General features: G+C 54.7%; 1 long non-coding RNA gene across 3 annotated transcripts in view; it reads left to right on the plus strand.

The window, feature by feature from the left end:
• The first annotated feature begins 5,851 nt into the window (after positions 1-5,851).
• The window catches only part of LOC139030828 (uncharacterized), a 56,518-nt gene continuing 41,065 nt past the window's right edge, over positions 5,852-21,304 (plus strand). For all 3 annotated transcript variants that reach the window (XR_011483236.1, XR_011483237.1, XR_011483238.1), the window contains exons 1-2: positions 5,852-5,919; positions 14,031-14,504. This is a non-coding gene — a long non-coding RNA (uncharacterized lncRNA). The remainder of the gene's footprint in view (positions 5,920-14,030; positions 14,505-21,304) is intronic.

A 21,304-nucleotide genomic window follows, 5' to 3' on the forward strand; every position in this document is an offset into this window, starting at 1 on the left:
GCTAGACAAGCCTGGAATCTGAAGAGCAGGCTGGACGGTGGGGCCAGGGCTGATGGTGCTGTCCGTGGGCGGAATTTCTTCCCCATCAGGGAAGCCTCAGCTCTGCTCTTAAGGTCTTCCAAGGGATGGACTCAGGCTCACCTAGAGTATCTAGCACAATCTGTCTCACTTTAAGTCAACCGATTATGGACTGTAATCACATCCACGGGGCACCTTTGGAGTGACACCAAGATTAGTGTTTGATGGAAGAGCTGGGGATTGTAGCTTTACCAGGCAGGCACCAAGTGTCCCTTCATTCCTCCTCTGTCAGTGGTTTCTAGCTCCTTCCAGCTCAAGCCTCAACTCTCAGACAGCCCCCACCAGAGGCAGGGTGAGATTGGCAGGGCTCCCAGCTCCCTCCTGCCATGAATTCGCCTGGACCCCCAGCGCTCAGCCCAGCTCCTCCGCCAGCTGTATGTCCCTTGCTTGTGAAATCTCCCTTAACCAGCCTGGGCAAGCCCCCTGGGAGCCCAGCGTGGTGTGGAGCCACCCTCAGGGAGCTGCCGGTCATTTAGAGGAGCCGTCAAGAATCCAGAACACCAGTCTGCTGAGCGCCTGTTTTCTGAGCCTTCAGGCCTGGCTCTGGGCTGGATTGTCTGGTTAGCCTGCAGCTCTGGGTTGCAGGAAACCAAACCCGTGGTTGTTTTGTTTTGATTGCACAACCCTGGAGCAATAGGCCAGAGCGGACATCTGCTGTTTTGGCCGCCCAACACCCCTGGCCCCCCTCTTTCTGGCAAAAGTCCCCCATGCGTCATGGGGAATTCCCCCTATGTGTGCAGCCTAGGGAGTGGGCTGCCAGTCCAGATGCCCGTCCTTCCATGCCAAGGGATGGGCCTATAGCCCCGGCTAGGTCAGCAGTCCCCCTTCCCTGAGGACGGGACTCTCATTCCTTGTCCTGATGGCCAGCCCGAGGCGGGGTCACTCCTCTCTAACATGCCCTCCCTGGTTGCATCCTTGCTGGGGCCTGTCTGCCTCTCCTGTGTTTCCTTCCAATCTGAACTTCCCCCCAGTCTGGGGATGAAACCTTTTACTGCTCAAGGCAAACAGAGCCCAATTTCTGTTGCTTACAACCACAGGAAGCTGACTGCCTCTGAATGTCCGTCCTGGCTCTGCCCTGACTCATTGTGTGACCCTGGGCAAAGCGGCCCCTTTCTGGCCTCAGTTTCTCTACCTGTGCCTCTCAGCTGGCCTCCTATGCTGACATCGATGACCCCACAGCTGCCGTGGCAACTGCAGCTGACCAGCAGTGATGTGTCTGCTGTCATGGATCAGCTGAGGCCTTCTCTGCTCAACCCTGGAGTCTCTGGGGGTGTGCTTAGCGAGGGAGGGAAGACGGTGGCTGTAGAATCATTGGTTTTACCTCCTACTTATGTGGGACCATAAGTACATAAGGGGCCATGTGTACATCTGAGTACATAAGGATTGATGTACTCGGCACCAAGACCTTGCTAACCTCCCAAATATCAGCGTTGCACAGCTAAGCTGTTGCTTTATTTTTATTTTTTTAAAAAATATTTACTTTTATTTATTTGGCTGTGCTAGGTCTGAGTTGCGCCTCTCTGAATCTTCCATCTTCGTCATGGCACATGGAATCTTCTAGTTGAGGCATGTGGGATCTAGTTCCCTGATCAGGGATCAAACCTGGGTCCCAGTGGAATGCAGAGTCTTAGCCACTGGACCACCAGGAAAGTCCCTACTAAGCTGTTGCTTTTAGCCATTATGCTCATAGTTTTGAGAATCTGGTGAAACCTCTGGATGCTCCCCTGAGACCAAAAAATATCCCCTCATCCCTCTCTCTCTCCCTTCTTCCCGCCCTTCCTTTCTCTCTCTCTCTCACTCACATACCTTAACACACCATTTCAGGAGGAGAACTAGGCACAGGCTTCTGATGCCAGTCCTAACCCTCAGGCAAGCAGCTTCTCCTTTTATAAGACAAATAACCAGCTTCAACACACAAGTCAGTGGCCCAGCCTACATCAGGTGCTTTGTGAGCATCAGCTCATCCATGTAAGGAGAACCGCACTTGTGGTAGAAACTGCTATGTGTTCACCAAATCCTAGGTCGTTATTTTCTTCTTGGGCACCCAGCAGGACTACATTTCCCAGCCTCCCTTGTGGTTATGTGTAGCCACATGACTGAGTTCTGGCCAATGGCACGTGAGCTGAAGTGATCTGCCCCACCACTCCTTTTACCCTGCTCCATAAATTCCTTCTATGCCTTCCTCCACACTCTCTTTACCCTTCCACAAGATTACTGCAGAGGAGGAAAAGGCCCTAGAAGATGATGAACCACAGGATGAGGGAGCCTGGGCCCCAAGTTACTGCCTGGAGCAGGGCCCCCACTTCCTCTCTACCAGCCCAGAGTAGACAGTGATGTGAATAAGAAATAAACTTTTATTTGGGGATGGTTTGTTATATCCGTTAGCCCATCCTGACTAATACAATATTTTTATTATCTGCATCCAGGGGAGCTGCTCTTTGTTGTAAAGGAATCCATCCTAGGTTGCCTTTAAAGCAGAAAGCTCCGCCACTGCCTTCAGCCTGGACCCTCAAGACTGCCAAGGGTGCATGGGCAGGCCTTGTGCCTAGCACCCACCTGAACTCCAGGCATCTTTTCCAGGACCCGGATTTACCACCAGTCTTGGCCTCACCCCTTGCCCCCAGGCCCCTCCACCTGGCTTCCTTCATTTCACTGTGTCTGTAGTCTGGGATCGTGTTCCTTCTCAAGGCTTCCCACTACTTTGGCTGTTGTCTGGGGTCCAAAGACCATGGTTCAGAGTCAGCTGAATCTATTTGCTTTTCTCCTTGAGGGCAGGGCTTGGGGAGTGCTCACTGCTGAATTTCCTTGTGCCCAGCAGAAGATGAGCACACAGTAAGTGCTTTGGAAATGCTGCGGTCTTTGCAGTTCCACTGTGTGGAAAGCCCTGAGAGAGCCGTGGCTAGAATCCACCTCCCTGGAGCACCTGGGTTCCAGAGGAAGAAGCTGGACTCCACTGATGCTCATTCCCCAGATGGGCTGTAACAAGGCTCCCGGAAGGTCAAGGCCAGCACTCCGGGCCTGGGCTGCCTCGCTCTGACCACATCTCCCAAGCACAAATTGTACCCTGACTCCGTCCCCCAACCCTACATGCTGGGAGATGGAGACAGGTCAAGGCCATGATATGTGGACCACTCTTTCCATCACTGAACCTCCAAGGGAGGACTGGTTCCCACTTTTTAAGTAATTCAATCAGTTTCCAAACTACCTTTGAAAATGAAAGTGAAAATGTTGGTCGCTCAGTCATGTCTGACTCTTTGTGACCCTGTGGACTGTAGCCCGCCAGGCTCCTCTGTCCATGGAATTTTCCAAGCAAGAATACTGGAGAGGGTTGCCATTTCCTTCTCCAAAGGATCTTCCCAACCCAGGGATCGGACCCGAGTCACCTGCATTGCAGGCAGATTCTTTACCATCTGAGCCACCAGGGAAGCCTTTAGCCCTGTTTATCTTTGTAATATTAACAGTAATAATAACAACATGAACTCTCCTTGCTCTGTGTGTGGCAGGCCCCATGCTAGACTATTTATATCCTAGACTTTTCTGATCCTTTGGATCAGCTCCTGGGAATGAGTGCTGTTATTACTCCCATTTTATAGGTGAGAAAGTTGAGACCTCCTCCCCCCTCTCTCACGTCCCCAGCAACTCCCAGGAGCAACGGTGGAGGCAGCAGTCAGGGTCTGGCCATGCAGGGGTGCTGGCTTTCCCACACCCAACAGCAGGAGAGGAATCTTCTGGAAAGAGAAGAGGAAGGCAAGTGCCCTCCCAAGGGGGCTCTAGGCAGCTTCCAAGCTTGCCTTCCCTTGGTTCTTTCCGGGGGCCCTTGCCCTCCATCCATGCTGTGAGCAGCTCTGACCCCACCCAGGGGATCTCCCCTCTCCCTCTCGGGCTCCCACCAACGGAGCGTCTGCTGTGAGCTTGGCCGTTTGGTTTCTTCCAAGCAGACCAGGGAGTGATGCCTCTCCGAGGTTGTGTGCTCACTTTGCAAAACAGCAGAAATTTACAGCCCAAGTAATTGATCACGGTGCTGCTGCCTCCCTCCACCTCGCTCCATCTCCTAATTCCCTTCTCTCCGCTCTCCTCTCTCTTTTTTCTCAGCGCGCCATCTGTGGTGTCAGAGAAAAGGAAGCCAAGAAAGAGGGGGGTAGGTGGAGTGTTCTGGTCCCAGTTCTGCCAAACACGAGTCACATGAACCTCAGTTTCCCCAACCGCAAAACGGAGACACTGATATTACCTGCTCACCAGCGGGCTGGGGATGCTGGGGCTGTCCGGAGCACCGTGCAGGGTGACTGCGCTCCCCAGGCAGTTTTGTGAGGGAGGGGGGTGGCCTGGGACCCACCTTCCAGATGGGGACCCTGGGGCCTGGAGAGCTCGGGGCGTTCGCTCGGCCTCACGGAGCTTGAAGAGCAGCCCTGGGGCCTGAACCTGTCTGTTTGCCCCAAACCACTAGGCTACACTGTTAAGGGGGGCGACCCCTGCCAGTCCTCCTGGCCCCCTCAGTGTCACTTCATCCTGAGGCTAACTGTGAGGAGAAGCGGAGACCCCTGGGGTGAGGCGAGACGCTCTGCAAACTGTAGAGTGCCTTGATGATGGAAAAAAGCATTGACCATCATCTGCTGACCCTGCTCCTGGACCAGGGAGTCAGTTCAGTTCAGTCGCTCAGTCCTGTCCGACTCTTTGCGACCCCATGAACCGCAGCACGCCAGACCTCCCTGTCCATCACCAACTCCCAGAGTTTACCCAAACTCATGTCCATTGAATCAGTGATACCAGGGAGATGCGGGTTCAATCCCTGGGTCAGGAAGATTCCCTTGGAGAAGGGAATGGCAACTGCCTCCAGTACTCTTGCCTGGAGAATCCCAAGGACAGAGGAGCCTGGAGGGCTACAGCCCATGGGGTTGCAAAGAGTTGGACATGATTAGGCGACTAAACAACGACTCCTGGACCAGAGCCCTTGACTGGGAGACCCTTTGGGACCTAAAAGCTTGCCCGGCCTTTCCTTCCACAGACCATGGGTGAACAGGGGCCTCCTGACAGCCCAGCCCCACACCTGCCTGCCTCCTGGTGCTTCCAGGAGGTCCCAGAACCTTCCAGAACGTTCCCCCAAAAGGGACTCTGAAGAGCACTTCGCTTGCCCTTCACAGAGCAGGGGAGGCACGCGGGCCTGGGAGGGGCCACGCCTGGGCCCTGCAGGCCGGGCTGGGCTCCCCGGGCTGACATCCCTGCCCGCTTCTGTTCAGTTCGGGGGTGGGGGGGTAATATTTCCAGGGATCGAGAGCTGGTCTTTCCCCTTCCACTCCCTTCTCTGCTTTGTTCTCAGTCTAGCTTCCTCTCTGCCTCTGCATGTCTCTCCGTCTCTGTCTCTCCTCCAGTCTCCAGCCTGTAGGTGAGGACCTGCTCCCCTCCCACGCCAAGTCCAGCTCCTCTCTTGCTCCGTCGGCCTCCAAAGGCGCCTCTGGGCAGCACCGGCCTCCTCCCCTCCCCATCGCAGCCCAGGGTCTGCAGCTGGGGCCGGGGTTGGGGGGCGGTGTGTGTGTGGAGCGGGTGCATTTCCCCCCATCCCACCCCACCGCTGTCTCAGGAGGGGCAGGGGGCTCCAGCCCCTCCGGCTTCCTGCTCCCGCCTGGCTGGCGGAGATGAGAGCCGGGTGCAGAGCTGGGAGTCAAGCAGCCACACACAGAACAAACAGAATTTTTTTTTGCAACTAGAGGGGGAAGCACAGAGCTAAAAATAAAACGAAAAGATCAGTATCTGTCAGTCTGACAGCTGATTGGCTGCTCGGAGATGCATATAATTACCAGCAACTGGCGCTGGGTAGGCAAAGCCGGGAGAAACTGCTGAGACGAGGTTAGGATTTAACCTTTAAATTCTGGAGCCACCGAAAGCCGAGGGGAGGACGCCGGGCGTCGGGGCTACTGAGGCTGGGGGTGGGCAGTGGGCGGTGGGCGGCCGAGTCCTGGGCAGGTCCCGGGGGGCTCCCCCAGGAAGGCCGTGGGAGCCCTCCGCCCTGGCCGCCTCCCCCATTGGACTGGGAGTGCGTTTGATTGGGCAAGCCAGGAGGCAGTGGTCCTTCACCCCGCCCAGCTGGGGGGTGGTGTCTTCCGGGAAGTCAGGGTCTCACCCTCCGGTGTTTGGGGTGGGGGGGTCCTGCCTAGGGCTCTGGGCTCCGGGCTCCTCCCATTCTGGCCTCCCTTGTAGGTTCACCTCTTCCCGACCCACATTCCTCCGCCTTCCCCAGCCTGCTGTTGATTTGCAAGCCCATCCTGGCTCCCTTCCTTCCATCACCCCCTGTCACCCGTGTTCCTGGCTGTTTCCTGCCCCGCCTGGGGAGGGCATCTGGGCACTCCAGGCTTGTCCTAGGACCCAGAGATACACAGAAAGAGCAGGACTGGAGGGATGTTGTGGTCTCACCGAGCCTCAGTTTCTTCATCTGTAAAATGGGAGTGATGATCACAGGCAGATGCTAGGGATGTTCAGGGCCCAGTCTTGCATCTTGATTTTCTCACCTGAGCCAGAAGACAGGCCATGTGGGCTCTAGTCCCAACTAGGAATTGTCTCTTTCTCTCTTCTACTTGTCTACCCCTCTGTGAATTGAGAGTAAGAGTTCTTCCCCTCTGTCCTCTGGGATCTGAGGGACAAGAGTGCCAAGTGACATAGTATAGGTGACAGAGCTCAGCAAACCGTACTGTTGGGGCAGGTGGGTGAGAACTTTTTGTAGCTTCTAGAACCCACCACTTTTTTCCTTCCAGGCCTTTGCCTGGGTGTGGGCTTCCTTTCCGTACCACCTCCTCCGGGAAGCCCTCCTTGATATTCCAGCTGGTCTTCTCCTACAGCTCTGGGTGTCTCCCCTGAAGTCAGGCCCTGATTATCTGGATCTGTGAGCCCTATGGGGGCAGGAACCACATGCCTGGCAAGGGCCTGGGCCAGAGACCCTTGAGAAGACAGATACCAGATCCTTGATGCAGGAGGAAGAGGAGAAGCCAGCTTGGGCCACACTGCCCAGGCTTCTGGCAAGCAGTGGCCTCGATGGTGGGTGTCTTTCTACCTGCTGGGCACTGACCTTTCCCTGTGCTGGGTGGAGTGGCTGCCGCTGGATGCTAGGCCCTAGAAAGCCCAGACTGACTACAGGAGACCCTGCTGGTGCTCCTATCAATGATGAGGTGCAAAGGGCAGGTCGGGGAGGCAGGAGAAGGGGTCGCCCAGCTGTTCCTGCCCATCCTCAACACTTTAAAGCCATTGTATCATTGTTGTTTAGTCGCTCAGTCGTGTCCGACTCTTGGCGACCCCGTGGGTTGCAGCACGCCAGGCTTCCCTGTCCTTCATCTCCCGGAGTTCGCTCAAACTCATGTCCATTGAGTTGATGATGCCTTCCGTCCATCTCATTGAGTCCCCACAATACCTCGTTGGAGGCAGTGCTGTTGTCATCCACATTTTGCAAATGAGCAAACTACGGCCACATGGCTAGTGAGGGCAGAGCCTGGACATACCCCGCACCCCTTCTCCCGCGGTCAAGCCCCCGGCCCCCGCCTCTCTGAGAAGGATGACAGAGAGGTGCTGGGAACAGAGATGTTTCTGGAGCAACTGCTCTGAGACCTTCTAGGCAGACACATTGTCACGGAGAGTCTTGAGAACGCTTTTTTTGTGTGGTGTGCAAAGGAATTCGCCTTTGGTGTCTCTGAGAGATCGTCAGGAAGATTTAAACTGCTTTGCAATGATTTGGGGATGTCAGGCTGATATTGCTTTTGAACATAACATCGTGACAAGACTGGGCCCCAAGGCAGCCCAGTTTTATTCAGGTTACGGTAATAATAGTCGCCACAGCAGCAACTAAAGCCATTTTCACGGACTGAGCACTCACCATGGGCTCAGCCTTGACTTGGATGCACGCTCTGCCCCCTCACCACCAGCTTGAGAGAGAGTTGACTCTCATCCTCGGATTATTCCCTTGTAGCGGATACCTAGACTTGTTTGTCTCCACACTCACTGTCTCCCCTGTGAGGCAGTGAGCTTGGTGAAGGCCCCAGTCTGGTCTCTCCCATTCATTGCTGAGTCCCCAGTACCCAGCACCAGCTCCTCAAGGAGCAGCTGGACAATAAAGCTTGGCTGAGCACATTTCAGATGAAGAGACTGAGGGTCAGAGAGGTCACACAGCTTGCCAGGAGGGAATCCTAGGTTTCTGTGGCTTGAGAACCCAGATTCTACTCACCAACTCACATGGCAGCTTGAAAGACCCTCTTGAAAACCCCCTGCCTCAAGAAAGCCACAGAGCACGAGTCCCCCCACCCTCTCCCCCCTGCCCCCTGGTCTCCGCTCTTGTACTAAAACCCAAGAGGCTTCTGACTTGAATCTGCCCTTTTTGCATCTATTGCTTGCTTCCCAGGGACCTGTATGGAAGGTGGCCCGAGTTAGCTCAGGCTTGAGGAAGCTGTATTCTGCTGGAATTGCCCAGTGTTTTGGGTGGGACGTGATTCAGATTTTCCTCCCTTGTCACATTGGTTCCCACTCAAGAGTTCTTTGAAGTGGAGATGACTTTACTATGTGATTCTCGGCCTGGTTAATTCATAGGTGCACTTGATCTTTGCTGCTCCTCTCTGGGATGGAGCCCCTAGTTCTGAGTGGTTTAAGTTCCTCAGGGAGGCCAGGGGTTATAAATCCAAGACCCTCTTGATTAAGAGCTTGATTCTGTCACTGAGTGATCCTGGGAAACTCATTTGACCTCTCTGAGCCTTGACTTACTCTTTTGTAAAAAGGAGACATGCGTGGGGAATATCTATCTTGAATGCTGGCTGTTGGTGGGGGAAAAAGAGGTCAAATTTTCTTTACTTTTATTTATTTTGGGGCTGCACTGCACTGCATATGGGATCCTACTTCCCTGACCTGGGATCAAACCTGCACCCCCTGCATTGGAAGCACAGAGTCTTAACCACTGGACCACCAGGGAAGTCCCAAGTTTTCTCTTTTGCAAAAAAATCACATTCTCCACAAGTCGTATACAATGTTTATCCTTGTACTTTAAGAAATGTTAATGTAGGGCTTCCCAGGTGGTTCAGAATCTGCTACCAATGCACCGGACATGGGTTCCATCCCTGGTCCAGGAAGATCCCACTAACCTCAGGGTAACTAACCCGTGAGGCAGAACTACTGAAGCGTGTGTACTCTGGAACCCTGTGCTCCGAAACAAGAGAAGCCAATGCAAGGAGACGCCTGAGCACCGAAAACTAGTGAGTTTCTCCGCAACTAGAGAAAGCCCTTGTGCAGCAACCAAGACCCAGCACAGCCAAAAACAGAGAAATAAAATTTAGGGGGAAAAAAAGAAATGTTAGTTTAAAAAAAAATCTGAACGCCAAACAGTCCCTGAGTCCCAAGGCTGTGTGCCCAGCCTTGCATCGGAGTTTGTCTGGAGAGTGGTACCCCCCTTGTGGGCATGTCCTTGCCCAGGCCATCCTCACAGCAACCGTGAGATGCCAGGGACCAGGATCGCCATTTCCAGAGAGAAGAGGCAGGCGCAGAGAGGGGACCTGATGAGCTTAAGCTTCCACCCTGAGAAACTGAAGAGCCTGGCTTTGGAGCTGGGCGCTCAGTTCTACGGATGAACAGAAACGTGAGTCCTGATGGCAGGGCCCGAAGTGAGCTCTCAGGGCACAAAGACCAACCTGGGGTGCCCCTGCCCGGGAGGAGCTACATCTCCTAGGAGAGGGGGACTCATGGACAGACCAGTGAAGCATGTGGTGTAAGAGGGGCCACCCAAGGCTGCAGAGCTGATCCATCTCATAAAGAAGCACCAGAAAAGACCCCAGAAGGAACTTGCTTTAAAAATGTCCCTTGGGGGATGTCCCTGGCGGTCCAGTGGTTGACTCCATGCTTCCACTGCATGGAGGACGGGTTCGATCACTGGATATCGCCTGGAGTGGCCCCCCAAAAAGAAAAGTCTCCTGGTTGGTGCACTGATGTCAGTTCTAGCCCTTCACTGTGGCCAATGGATGGTGCATTTTTCTTATACCTTAAAATGGACTCCTCCTGAGTCATATTTGAAGCCCAGCTGGCTTGTCCTTCACTGTGATGTTCTAGTCCATGGTCACGGGGTCTCTGGACAGAGGGCTCCAGCTCCTGCTACTCAGACCCACGGGGATCATTTTTAAAAAAGTGACCATGCCCTTCCCCGCTCCATTCAAAGGTGATTTCAAGTCCCTCCTTGAAGGTCAGCTTCCAGTGGTCAAGAATCTGGGGTCCCCACACCAAAAGGGTGTCTCCAGACGGAGGAAGCATGTGGTCGGGGCTGTGAGGTGAAGCTGTCAGTTGCTCACATTGATCACAAGCCACCTGTACCCTTTAGACTTTAGAGCCGCTAGCCGCTGTTAACCTCTGAGCTCTCCTGACACAGAACCTCCAGGGCCTGGCACCTCCCATGGGTGTGGGGTGGAGGTGGGGGGCGGAGGGGAAGGGTCTGCCCGGGAGGAGCAAGGAGGCACCACTCCAGCCCCACACGTGTGCTCAGACAAGCCAAGATGGGAAGAAAGGTGCAGGGCGGCGTGGAAACTGCACACAGAAGCCCACGCCCATCTTGCTGCAGGTTTCTGCAAGAAACTCAGGGTTTGTCTGTGGCTGGCTTCCCACGAACAGGAGTTCACCCGCCGTCTTTAAGGTCTGCTTCCGTGGAGAGCGTGGCGAGAGGGCATCTCGTGAAGACCTGGGCAGTAAGCCTGGATGGCTCAGCCCTGCCCTTCCGGGCTGCCTCCGCCTTCACCAACACTGGCCAGGCTGGGTGGGAGTGGGGCAGCACCAGCTTCGATTTAGAGAAAATAGAAGAAAGCGCCTGCTGCTGCCGAAAATCCCGGTGACAAATCCCCTCCCCTCAGTAACTCAAATTTCTAAGCTAATTCCTCTCTCCATTCCCACCAGAAAAGCTCCTCCTGTTCTTATCTGTCTCCAGTCTCACATTGGCCCAACAAGAAAGATGCCTTTGTTAAGTACTAGAAGCTTCTTCAGTTTGGGATAATCAAGGGCATCCATGCCAATGCCTTGCAACTCCCATTGGGTCGGAGAGTCTGAACCAGCACGGTGGGTTGATATAATCCCATCCAAAGCAAACAAAGGCAATGCTGTATGGACCCCGTGGTGGCCTGGCCCTTGGTCAAGGTGTGGTGACTATCAGGGATTTCAAAAGACCACAGAACCCAACCCCCCCCCCCCCCCCCCCGCCACTGCTGCAGAAAGCCTTGGAGGATCCCCCAAGGAACCCCAGATTGGGAACCACCAGGCTAAGTTGGGTAGGGGTACAAGTCTTTGGTACTCCCTGCAGCCCCTCCCATCTTCTCATAGGGAAGGCTTCCTGCCGCAGGGTGTCGGGGGCGAGCTCAGCGGCTCTGACTCTACCGCTAGCCAGCTGTGTGACCTTGGGGTGATGGCTTTCCCTGTAAACCGCTGGGTCCCACTGCTTCCTCCTTGGTTGGCAGTGCCCTGTAAAGGCTGGGAGTCTTTATTGTTGCCATGACCTCTTGTTCAGGGGTCCCGACTTACCCACCCTGTGGTGTGTGACCCTCTGGCTGGATTTCAAACGTGATGAGAGCATGATGCAGGGGTGGGCAGCATGCGTGTGGAAATGGGGCTCCAGGAGTGCACTTCTGAGAAGCTGTCTGTGATGGGAGCCTGGAAGCCGGGTGAGGAAGGCAGGCTTGGCGGCCCATTAGCGGGCAGGCGGAGGGCACCTTGAGATGGCAGTTTCGGGGTGCAGCTGGGCACTCCCCATCTTTCATGTGCCTGGAATCACCTGGGAACCTTGTCCCAGTGCAGATTCTGCCGGAGCAGGCCTAGGCAGGGCTCCCGGGGAGGCCGGGGCTGGGGACAGCCAGGGCTACACACCAAGGCCTCAGGTGGGAGGGAAGAGGGCCGGCTGCTTGGTGTCTGGAAGCGGTGGCTCCAGAAAGGCCCGAGAGCCCCCCAAAAGGCCATGCAGGGAAAGATGAAGCAACATGAGGGTAAAATTACGTTTTCAACAGAAGAAAAGGCCTCTGCCTCCTAGCGTGTAGAAAGATCTCTGTTCCCACCCCCACACAGCCCCAGGGGTTTGAAAGAATGTGGTTTTCTGAGCACAGCTTTTCCTCGCTGAAGGGGGTGGATTCGCTCTGAAAAAGTTGCCTGCGAAATGATTTTTTCCTCTATATCAAACGTTATTTTCCAGTGGTGCGTGTTTTAAGACCATGGTTGTGTTCCCGCTGAGCAGGCTCTGACTCTGAGGCATTGTCGTTGAGGATGTGGCAAACACGAGGGGTGGGGAGTTCAAGGCCATCGCTTCGGAGCGATGAGAGCCGACGCTGCAGAAGGCAGGAGCCAAAATCGGAGGCCCCAGTGGTCCCGATACGCTGAGGCTCACGGCCAAACATGGGCCCAGAGCCCTGACCAACACCACTGATGGTGTGACTGGTGGGACCAGAGCGACACAGGGCAAACCGGCCCCCTCAGCCAGAAGAGGAGCTCAGAGAGGCTGGCCATCTTGTCTTTGTATAGGACACCGTCAGCCACACTCTGGATATCCGGCTGGAAGTGTTTTTGTCTTTATATTGGATGCGATTGTCTAATGTGCAGTAGGAGCCTACTCCCGTGGCAGTTCAGCTGTATTTCTCAAAGAAACTATGATGTCAGAGTTCCACCAAGACTCCAGAGGAACAGCCTCCTTGCCCAGAGGGGTTTGCTTGAATATGCCAAGGTACACTGGGAATCTTAAATAAGAGATGAAAGCCCACAGTCTGCCATTACTTGCCATTACTTTTCCCGAGCATAGCCTGGGGTCGATATTCCAAGGACACGCTTTGGGAGTCCAGTCAAGGAAGAGCCCTCATAACTTAGGGTCTCTCTGTTTTTCTATCAGTTACCTACTGCTGTGTAACAAATCACCCCTGACATAGCGCTTTAAAACAATAGGTATTTATTATCTCAAAGGGTCTGTGTCTCAGGAATTCAGAATTGCCATAACTGGGCAGGAGGAGAAGGGGGCAACAGAGGATGAGATGGTTGGATGGCATCGCCAATTCAATGGACACGAATTTGAGCAAACTCTGGGAGACAGTGAAGGACAGGGAAGCCTGCCCTGCTGCAGTCCATGGGGTTGCAAAGAGTCAGACATGACTCAGCAACTGCACAGCATAACTGGCTGGTCCCAGTTTGGGGTCTCCACTGAAGTTGCAGTCCAAACATCAGCTGGGGCTGCTCTCATCTGACTGGGGCTGCAGGATTGGCTTCCAAGATGATGTGCTCACTGCCTGGCTGTTGGCAGTAAGCCTTGGTTTCTTGCTCCATGGAGTCCTCCACAGAGCTGCTTGAGTTTCCTCACTATATGGCTTCCCGTAGATGGACACTAGCGAGAAAGACTGAAGCCACAGTGCCTTGGAATGCACATGTGGTCCTGTCCACACTGTCCTCTTGGCCCCATGGGGGGCAGCCCTCTTCATTGTGGGGAGGGCTGAAGGGGGTGGAAATCGTCTGGAGACCATCTTGCAGGCTGACTGCCACGGCAACCATCTCTCCGGCACAAGGACGGATAACTTGCCTCATTCTCACAATTGGTTTCTTACCATTTAGTGCCAATTAGTAGCTTTGAGAAGTGACCCTGCTAACCTCTGATGTGAAGGAGGAAAAGACTAGGAATTATCAGCTACACCAACCCCCATGAACAGCAGCAGTAACAATCATCCGGGCCTATTTGTTGAGCCCTCATCCCATGCCTGGTTCCTCAGCAGCATCATGGCATAGTGCAATCCACGTCCCCAAGGAGACGGTTCCACAATATTTCCAAGTTTGAAAAAGTGAAAAGTGAAAGTGAAGTCGCTCAGTCGGGTCCGACTCTTCGCGACCCCGTGGACTGTAGCCTACCAGGCTCCTCCGTCCATGGGATTTCCTGTTAGGTTGCTCATTTTTATGAAATGTATAAAGTGAGATTTTTGTTTGTTTGTTTGTTTTGGCAGTGATGGCTACAAGGACACACGTAGCTTTGCCTTCTGGAGACGCAGAGAAAAATTCCATGACCCGTGTGAACCCATGTGGGGGAAGACTGAAGTAGGGTATAAACTCAGGATGGATAAATGCCAAAGATACAGTGAATAGGTGAGATGAAATATTTATTTTGTGTGCATTAGCAATACGAGGGGGACTTGCGTGGTGGTCCAGTGGTTAAGAATCGATCTGCCAATGCGGGGGACGTGAATTCAATCACTGGTCTGGGACGATCTCACATGCCGCAGAGCAACTAAGCCCCATGGACCGCAACTGCTGAGCCCACGTGCTGCAACTAAGGTACGAAGCCCACATCCCTTAGAGCCTGTGCTCTGCAACGAGAGGAGCCACCGCAAGGAGCCCACACACCGCAACAGAGTAGCCCATTCTCCACGCAGTGAAGATCTTGCAGCAGTGAAGATCCAGCGCAGACGTAAATAAAACAGGTAAAATTCTAAAATACAAACAACATGAGGAGTCAGGGTGAGCCGAGGGTTCTTTGGTTTTGCCCCAGTTCTCATGCTGGGAAAAAGGGTCACATCTCTGGTGGTGGCCTGGTGGCGAGGACACCTGGCTTCTCGAGTCACCATGTCTGTTACTAACTCTTTGACCAGGCAAGTGACTTCACGGCCCTGTCTCTCGTCTGTGAAATGGGTCGATAATGGCCAACTCCTCCGGTTATGCTGAGGCTTCAGAAGGTTCTGGTATGCTTTATCCTGGCAAAGCTGATGGTGGATCACCAAGGTGGTGGCACCCTAGGTTCAAAGAACCTTTGTAGAAGTGCCATTGCCTGGAAAGACCATTGCTCTGTGACGGAGAGTAGACCCAGAGCAGACAGTCGCTGCTGCTGGGGCCCCCTGTATGGGCGACCCCGGGGGCTGGAAGGAACTCAGCCTTTGCTTCTGCTGGGGGCATGTGTGGGCATGGAGCTGGCCCGGCCCTTTCCTGTCCTGTCCCAGCATGATTTCAACAGAGGGAGTGTCCTGGGCGTGTTTTCCCCTCGGAAGTCTCAACCCGCTAAGGCGGGATTTGGGGAGCTCTGGCTAAATTTGCTGTCCTAACAAACAGGCCAGGTTTAGAGATGCTCAGAAAACAGAGTGGGGGTGTAAGTTCCTGATCCTGCAGCCTGGGCCTGGCCTGATGGAAGGTTTTTGGCTCAGGCTGGCCTGACAGCCCTTGACTCCATCCCTCAGGGCTGTGTGACTCCAGACAAGTGTCTCTGCCTCCCAGGCCCTGAGTTTCCCCATCCCTAAAGTCTCAGGCTGGGCTTGCCTGCCCACCCTAGGAACCTGGGGTTGCCCAGGAGGACACAGAGCTTACATAGGTGTGCATGGGGAAGTCCCAGGCCACCCGCTTCCTTACCAATCAAGAGAGCTCCATTTTCATGTCTGGTATATTGATGATCTAAGTAGCACTTCATTTTAAAAAAAAAGAAGAAGAGAAAAGAAAAGTAAACTCAGCTACAATGAAAACAATACAGAAGTTTCCCACCAACTTACTTTGTCCCCTGACTCATGCCTTCAAGCTCTACAGGAGTGGGAGCAGTCCATCAGCTAGGTTTAGTGACTGCTCCTTTCCAAATAGTTCCTAGTCTCCTGGATTTGAATCTCTGTGTTTTTCAGCCTCTGTGAGGTCCCATGAAAGGTGGGGAGGGGAAGGGGCTTTAGTTGGGGTGGGGGGCAGGGGAGGGCCACAGAGATCTTGAGGTGCCAAGGTCATGGACAGGCTGGGTGTGCTGGCCTCCTCTCTGGACATGTGCTGTGGGCAGCTCGGACGCGTGCCCCTTCGGCCTCCCTGTGCCCAAGCATCCCCAGCTTGGGCCCAAGGCCCAGCTGCACATGGGCCCCCAGTGGAAGCCAGAGCCAACCCTTGCCGCCTCTGAAGTGAGGAGTCTGTGGGCCTGGATGGTCTCTCAGCCCCTCCCAACTTCAACACTAATTGCTGCATTTATGGAGCTCCAGCTGTCTGCAGAGTGGGGTCTGGGATGGGGGAGGGGTGGATCCTGCCTTGGGAGGAGGAGCCCCCTCAGCTGGCTGCCTCTGGCTGGACTGGGGATGGCAGGGCTCAGAGTGGCCCCTGGGCCCCAGGATGACCAGGTGCCAGGCCCAGCTGCCAGGCTGCCATTTGAAATGTCTCCTGTTGGTGGCACTTTGGTAAGTTGCAGGTATTCTGGTCTTTGCGTGTATTTGATCTGTATCTGAAATCCGTGCTGGTTTCATTCTTGGCTATGGGATTCTTAGTGCCTGACACTGAACTTGACCATGTCATTCCCCAGGTAAAGGTTTTCCATGGCTCCTCACTGCCCTTAGAAGACAATCCAAGCTTGAAAGTGACCCCAAACCTTTTGGGGTCTGGCATAGGCCTAGCTCTCCCAGCTAGGGGCTCTTGACCCCTCACCCTATGCCTTCCAGGCACACAGACTGAACCATGAAAACTCTCTTCCCTCTCGGGAGCCTCACACCTTCTGCCTGACATACTCTCCTCTTTTTTTCTTGTTGCTTGGTAAATGTCACTTCTTCCAGGAAGCCCTCCCTGCCTAATTGAGCGACTTAAGGTCACACTCAGGCTCACCCTGTACTTTTCCTTTGAGCACACTCATCACTGTCGTGAGCTAAAAAAAAAACCCTGTTTATCTGATCCACACTCCTCCCCCTACTAGAAGGTGGGCTCTGTGGGTGCCCCATTGGATTTTTCTGTTTATACCAGATGCAGTGCTGGGCACCCAGTGAACAGTCTGGAAATGTCTGCCCAGTAAGTCCTTGAGTGGTCACTCTGTGATCTTACAGGCGGCCTGTTGACCCAGGTTGCTAACCTGGGGCCAGCCAGGGCTGCCGGCGGTGCACCTGACTGGGTCACACCGGAGTCTGGGAACCCAGGCCCAGCCCCATCCTCCGGCCTGCGGGCTCTGCCTGGAAGCAAGGAAGGGGTTAAGTGTTTCTGGAGGCCTCGTGCTGTGTCTGCGGCAGTTCCCCCTTCCGGGGCTTCAGCAACCGAGGTTGGCGAGGAATGTTTGCAATGCAGAGCTAGGAGGGAGGGCGGCTGGTGGAAGTGGGGGCCTGTGGAGGCCGGGCCAGGCCGGGCTCCCCAGTTGAGCAATCGCCCAGGCCCAGCCGGTTCCTGTAAATCCTGCCCCTCCTGCCTTTTCCTGCCCTGCCGGCTTCCTCCACCCGCCGCCTGCCGGGCAGTGGGGGCGGCCTGTCCTTTGGGGCCTGCAGCGAGAGGTTGAGGGACACGGGCCCCCAAGAGCCTGGAGGCCAGGGGTGAAAGGGAGGGGCTTCCAAAGAGAGAGAGGAGTGCAGTCAGCTCACCCGCCCTGGCCCAGAGAGGGTAACGCTTTTGCCCAAGGTCACACAGGGAGGCGCCACCATCCAACTGGGCCACACCCTGGGTTCAGACATTTTTGTTCCTATGGTAGCAGGCTACAACAGCACTGTGTGGAGGCCACTTTGCCACTCAGATGGGAAGCTCTGATTCCCAGAGACTCTCTCCCACCTGAAGGCCAGGGCCTCTCCTGCCCCTAGCCTGGTTCTTTGCTCAGGGCTAGGGTCTCAGAGAGGAGGGTGGCTCTCACTGGGCTGGGATCAACCACCATCTCCATCACCGGCCCAGCACTGTCCACGACTCGGCCTGTCCTGGGGACACTGGTCCCCTCCAGGAGTGTGGAGGAAATGGATGGAACACCCACCACACTCAAGCTGGTTCTCAAAAGCCACGCACTCCTGGGACTTCCTTGATGGTGCCGTGGTAATGGCTCTACCTTCCAATGCAGGGGACATGGGTTTGATCCCCCGCAGGGGAACTAAGATCCTACACTGAACTAAGATCTTTCCTGCCACAGGGCAGTGAAGACTCAGTACAGCCGAAACAAAACAAACAAAAAACCAGTCCACTCCTTCCTCCAGTTCCCTTCAAGGAAGAAGCTTCATGAATTCTCAATAGCATGTTGATCACACAAAACTGGTCTTTCTCCACAAGCACACACCTTCTTTAGGGACAGCAGCGTTCCTGACAGTGCAGAAAGAGCTCCTTCTGTCTACAGTATTTACAAGTGACCTCTTCAGACCCAATTCCAACCCTGGTTCTACCACCTTCAAGTCTGTGGCCATGCACCTCTTTGTGAGCCTCAGTTTCCTCATCTGTAAAGTGGGGTTCAGGGAGAGGGTGGGTGGAGCAGCAGGACTGCTCTGGCTCTGCGGAGACTCTGAGCCACTTGCCTTTTCTGGTCCCACAGACATTCAGTCTGCTTGGGGCTGGCTCATGGTGTCCCCCGCCGAGACCCTGGGCTTTGCCCAATTTGCCAGCAGATGATGGTCTCAGAGCCTACAGAGGTGCCGTCCTGGCCACATCTCTCTGGAATGGGCAGTGGAGCCCCCGGGACCCCCCACCTCTGCAGAGGGCAGAGTGGGCGATCCGTGTGAGCTAGGAGTTCCCGTGAGAATCAAACACCGCGTTTAGAGATGAGGAGGCTTGTAGGACAAGTGTCCCCAAGCCATCAAGGCATGGTGAGGAATTTTCACCTGAAAAACCACACCAGTGGTAATCACCAAGGACCTTCCTACACGCTGCTCTGCGGCTAAGTCCTACTGTGAGCCAGATAATGACTGACCTACTTTATTCCAACAACGCACCTAAGAAGGAAGTATATTGCCCCCCCCCCCCACACTTTTTTTTTTAAGAGAAAAGAGAGAGGTTGATGCATTTGCTCAAGGTCACACAGCTTGTAAGGAGTGGAGCCTGACTTGGAACTCAAGCCTCCAGAACCCGTGCTCTTAAGGGATCCCTTCCACACCTGGTTTGGGATCCAGGCTCTTCACAGAGGATATGGGCCACCTTGGGTTAGTCGTTAAGCCCCAGAACCATGAATTGAGGGGAAAAATCTCCAGCGTCCTCTGGGGATGGGGGAGGCGCTGCGCAAAATTATCACTACACTGGGTAAGCAGAACTCACAGAGGGCAAGCCTCTAACTCCAGGGCGCACAGCCGGTCCAGCCAGGACCCACTCTCAAAGCGACTGATGATGCCTTCTGCTTCCCTGGCTCCCTGTTGGGGCTCCACCAAGTCCGTGGCCGGGAAGGACCCTCACAACCGACTGCCCTCCGCAGACAGATGGACAGATGCTGGCCGCCCCCCTCCCAGCGTCGGTGGGCTGCGAGGCTTTACCACCTCCTCCCGAGCAGGTTTCCTTTAAGAAACCAGAAGATTGATTTCCTGGCAGGCTCGCCGAGGAGCCCGTCCAAATGGTTTGCATGTCTGCATTTTTTACTGCTCCGTTTAATATGTATGCAAATGCCGGCCGGCTGCACAGTCACACGCGGCGCCCCATTAAAGCGCCGTCCGGGCGCGCGCATCATTCGAGGCGACGGGCTCGGCGGCCCTGATAGATGGGGTGCGGGGACGGAGACAAATGACGGGCTTTTGTAATTTCTTTCTCCCTTTTTCGGGGGCGGGGGGTGGGCGGCTCAAGCCTAGAAACAGCAGAGGAGATTTAAATATATGCAAAATTGTTTGGGGGTTTGGGGGGGGGGCGGTGTAGAAACCCGAACCAGGAGGAGGGAATTCACTGTTCTCCTCCGTGGTAGTCGGGCTGAAGACTGGAGGGGGAGCCGAGCCCCACAGTCACCTTCTGGCAGAGAGAGCGGCTTTGCTACTGATAAGCAGGCTCGGTCCTATGGGAAGCGCTGCTTCAGTCGCAGAGAAAAGGAAAATGCCGGTTATTTTCAGCCCTGTTACACCCGAGAGGCCACTGCTGCGAGTTTTTACCATCCTACCCGTGCCCCCCACCACCCCAACTTAATTTTCTTGGGCTTCCAGGGCTTTTAACTTTTTAGGTATAATGGGTGTCATTTAACTCTTGGCACTAGCCCCAAAAGGTAGATCACACCCATTGTTCAGATGGGGAAATTGAGGCTCGCAGTCCCTTGCAGAGGGTTGCAGAGTGAGTAGTGGGGTTGGGTGGGATTCTCAGAGCCATTCCTTGACCCACTCAGCCCTTGGCCAGCTCTTGCTTTGTGGAGTTTGCTCCCAGTCATGGAGGATGGGGTGGGTGTGGAATCTGCCCAGACTAACAACCCTTGCTCTCCAATCCTAGCTCCCCTTGCAGGGCCCTCAGCATCCTACCTGTCCCCACCTGCCTGGTAACACAAGCCCACATCAGAACGAGCCTGAAGACTCGAATTTCCGAAATATTGTTTCAGCCTAAAATCTGAAGTGTGAGTTTTAAAGGATTTTTTCCTTAGTTCTCAGGATTTTAGGTGACAGTGGCAGCTGCGGGGCAGCCTGGAGGATCATATGAAGATGCAAAGATTTCCCAGAGGAGGCTCCAACCTAAAGAGATGGCCATTCCATCTCTTTAGTGTAAGCTCAGACCAACTGGAGAGGCAGTTTTGTGTGTATGTGTGTGCAGTGTGACAGTATGTTGGTCTGTGTGTGTGTCATCGTGGGTGTTTATCTGTTTGCCAGTGTGTGTCTCAGTGTGAGGGTGGGATTGTGCATGTGTCCATGTACACACGTGTGTGTCAGCGTGCATGTGTGTGTGTCGATGTGACAGCAGCTGAGAGCGCCTGTCCTCAGGCTGGCGAGCAGCTGGAGTGTGAATTTCCCTGAGGGTTTCCATCTCCCTGCAGTGTAGGCCTCCTGCGTCCTCCATCCCCACCCGGAAATCTGCTCCCCTCTCCAGCGAAAATCTCTGCTGTTTTGGCAGCAGAATGGAGGGCGGGACACCCCACAGGCAGTTGTGAGGATCCAAAAAGGCTGAGCCACCCCCTCCCCTCCACTAAAGCCCCGCATTGATGAGGACTGTGGTTACCAGGGGATGGGGTGTAGCCTGTTGCCTGATGGGTGAGCCTGGGAATTCTGGGAAGAAAACGAGGGCCATGCACAGCTCTCTGGAGAAGCTCACCTTGTGTATATGCGCCTGAGTGTGACAGCCCCCATCCCTCCTTCGCCTCCCACCCCTCCCCTAGGTCCATCCCCAACCCCCCACCCCACCCCACTCTCTTCCAGTCTCTCAAGTTCACCCTGCCCAGGAGTCCCTTGGGCCATCTCTCCTGGAGTTTCCCCCAGATACCCCCTGGGCCCATCCCGCCCCACCCCACCCCCGAACTCTGCTCCCTGTGGGAATCCTCCTTGACCAGCCACGTCTTCCCCTTGCCCTCACCACCTCCCATGTCCCAACCGGTTGCTTGTCTGTTTCAATTTGTCTCCATCATCTATCCCTCAGGAATGTGAACCCTGGGGGAACCTAAAAA

Source organism: Odocoileus virginianus, chromosome 2, assembly GCF_023699985.2.
Source record: "Odocoileus virginianus isolate 20LAN1187 ecotype Illinois chromosome 2, Ovbor_1.2, whole genome shotgun sequence".
Classification (NCBI taxonomy): Eukaryota; Metazoa; Chordata; class Mammalia; order Artiodactyla; family Cervidae; genus Odocoileus; species Odocoileus virginianus.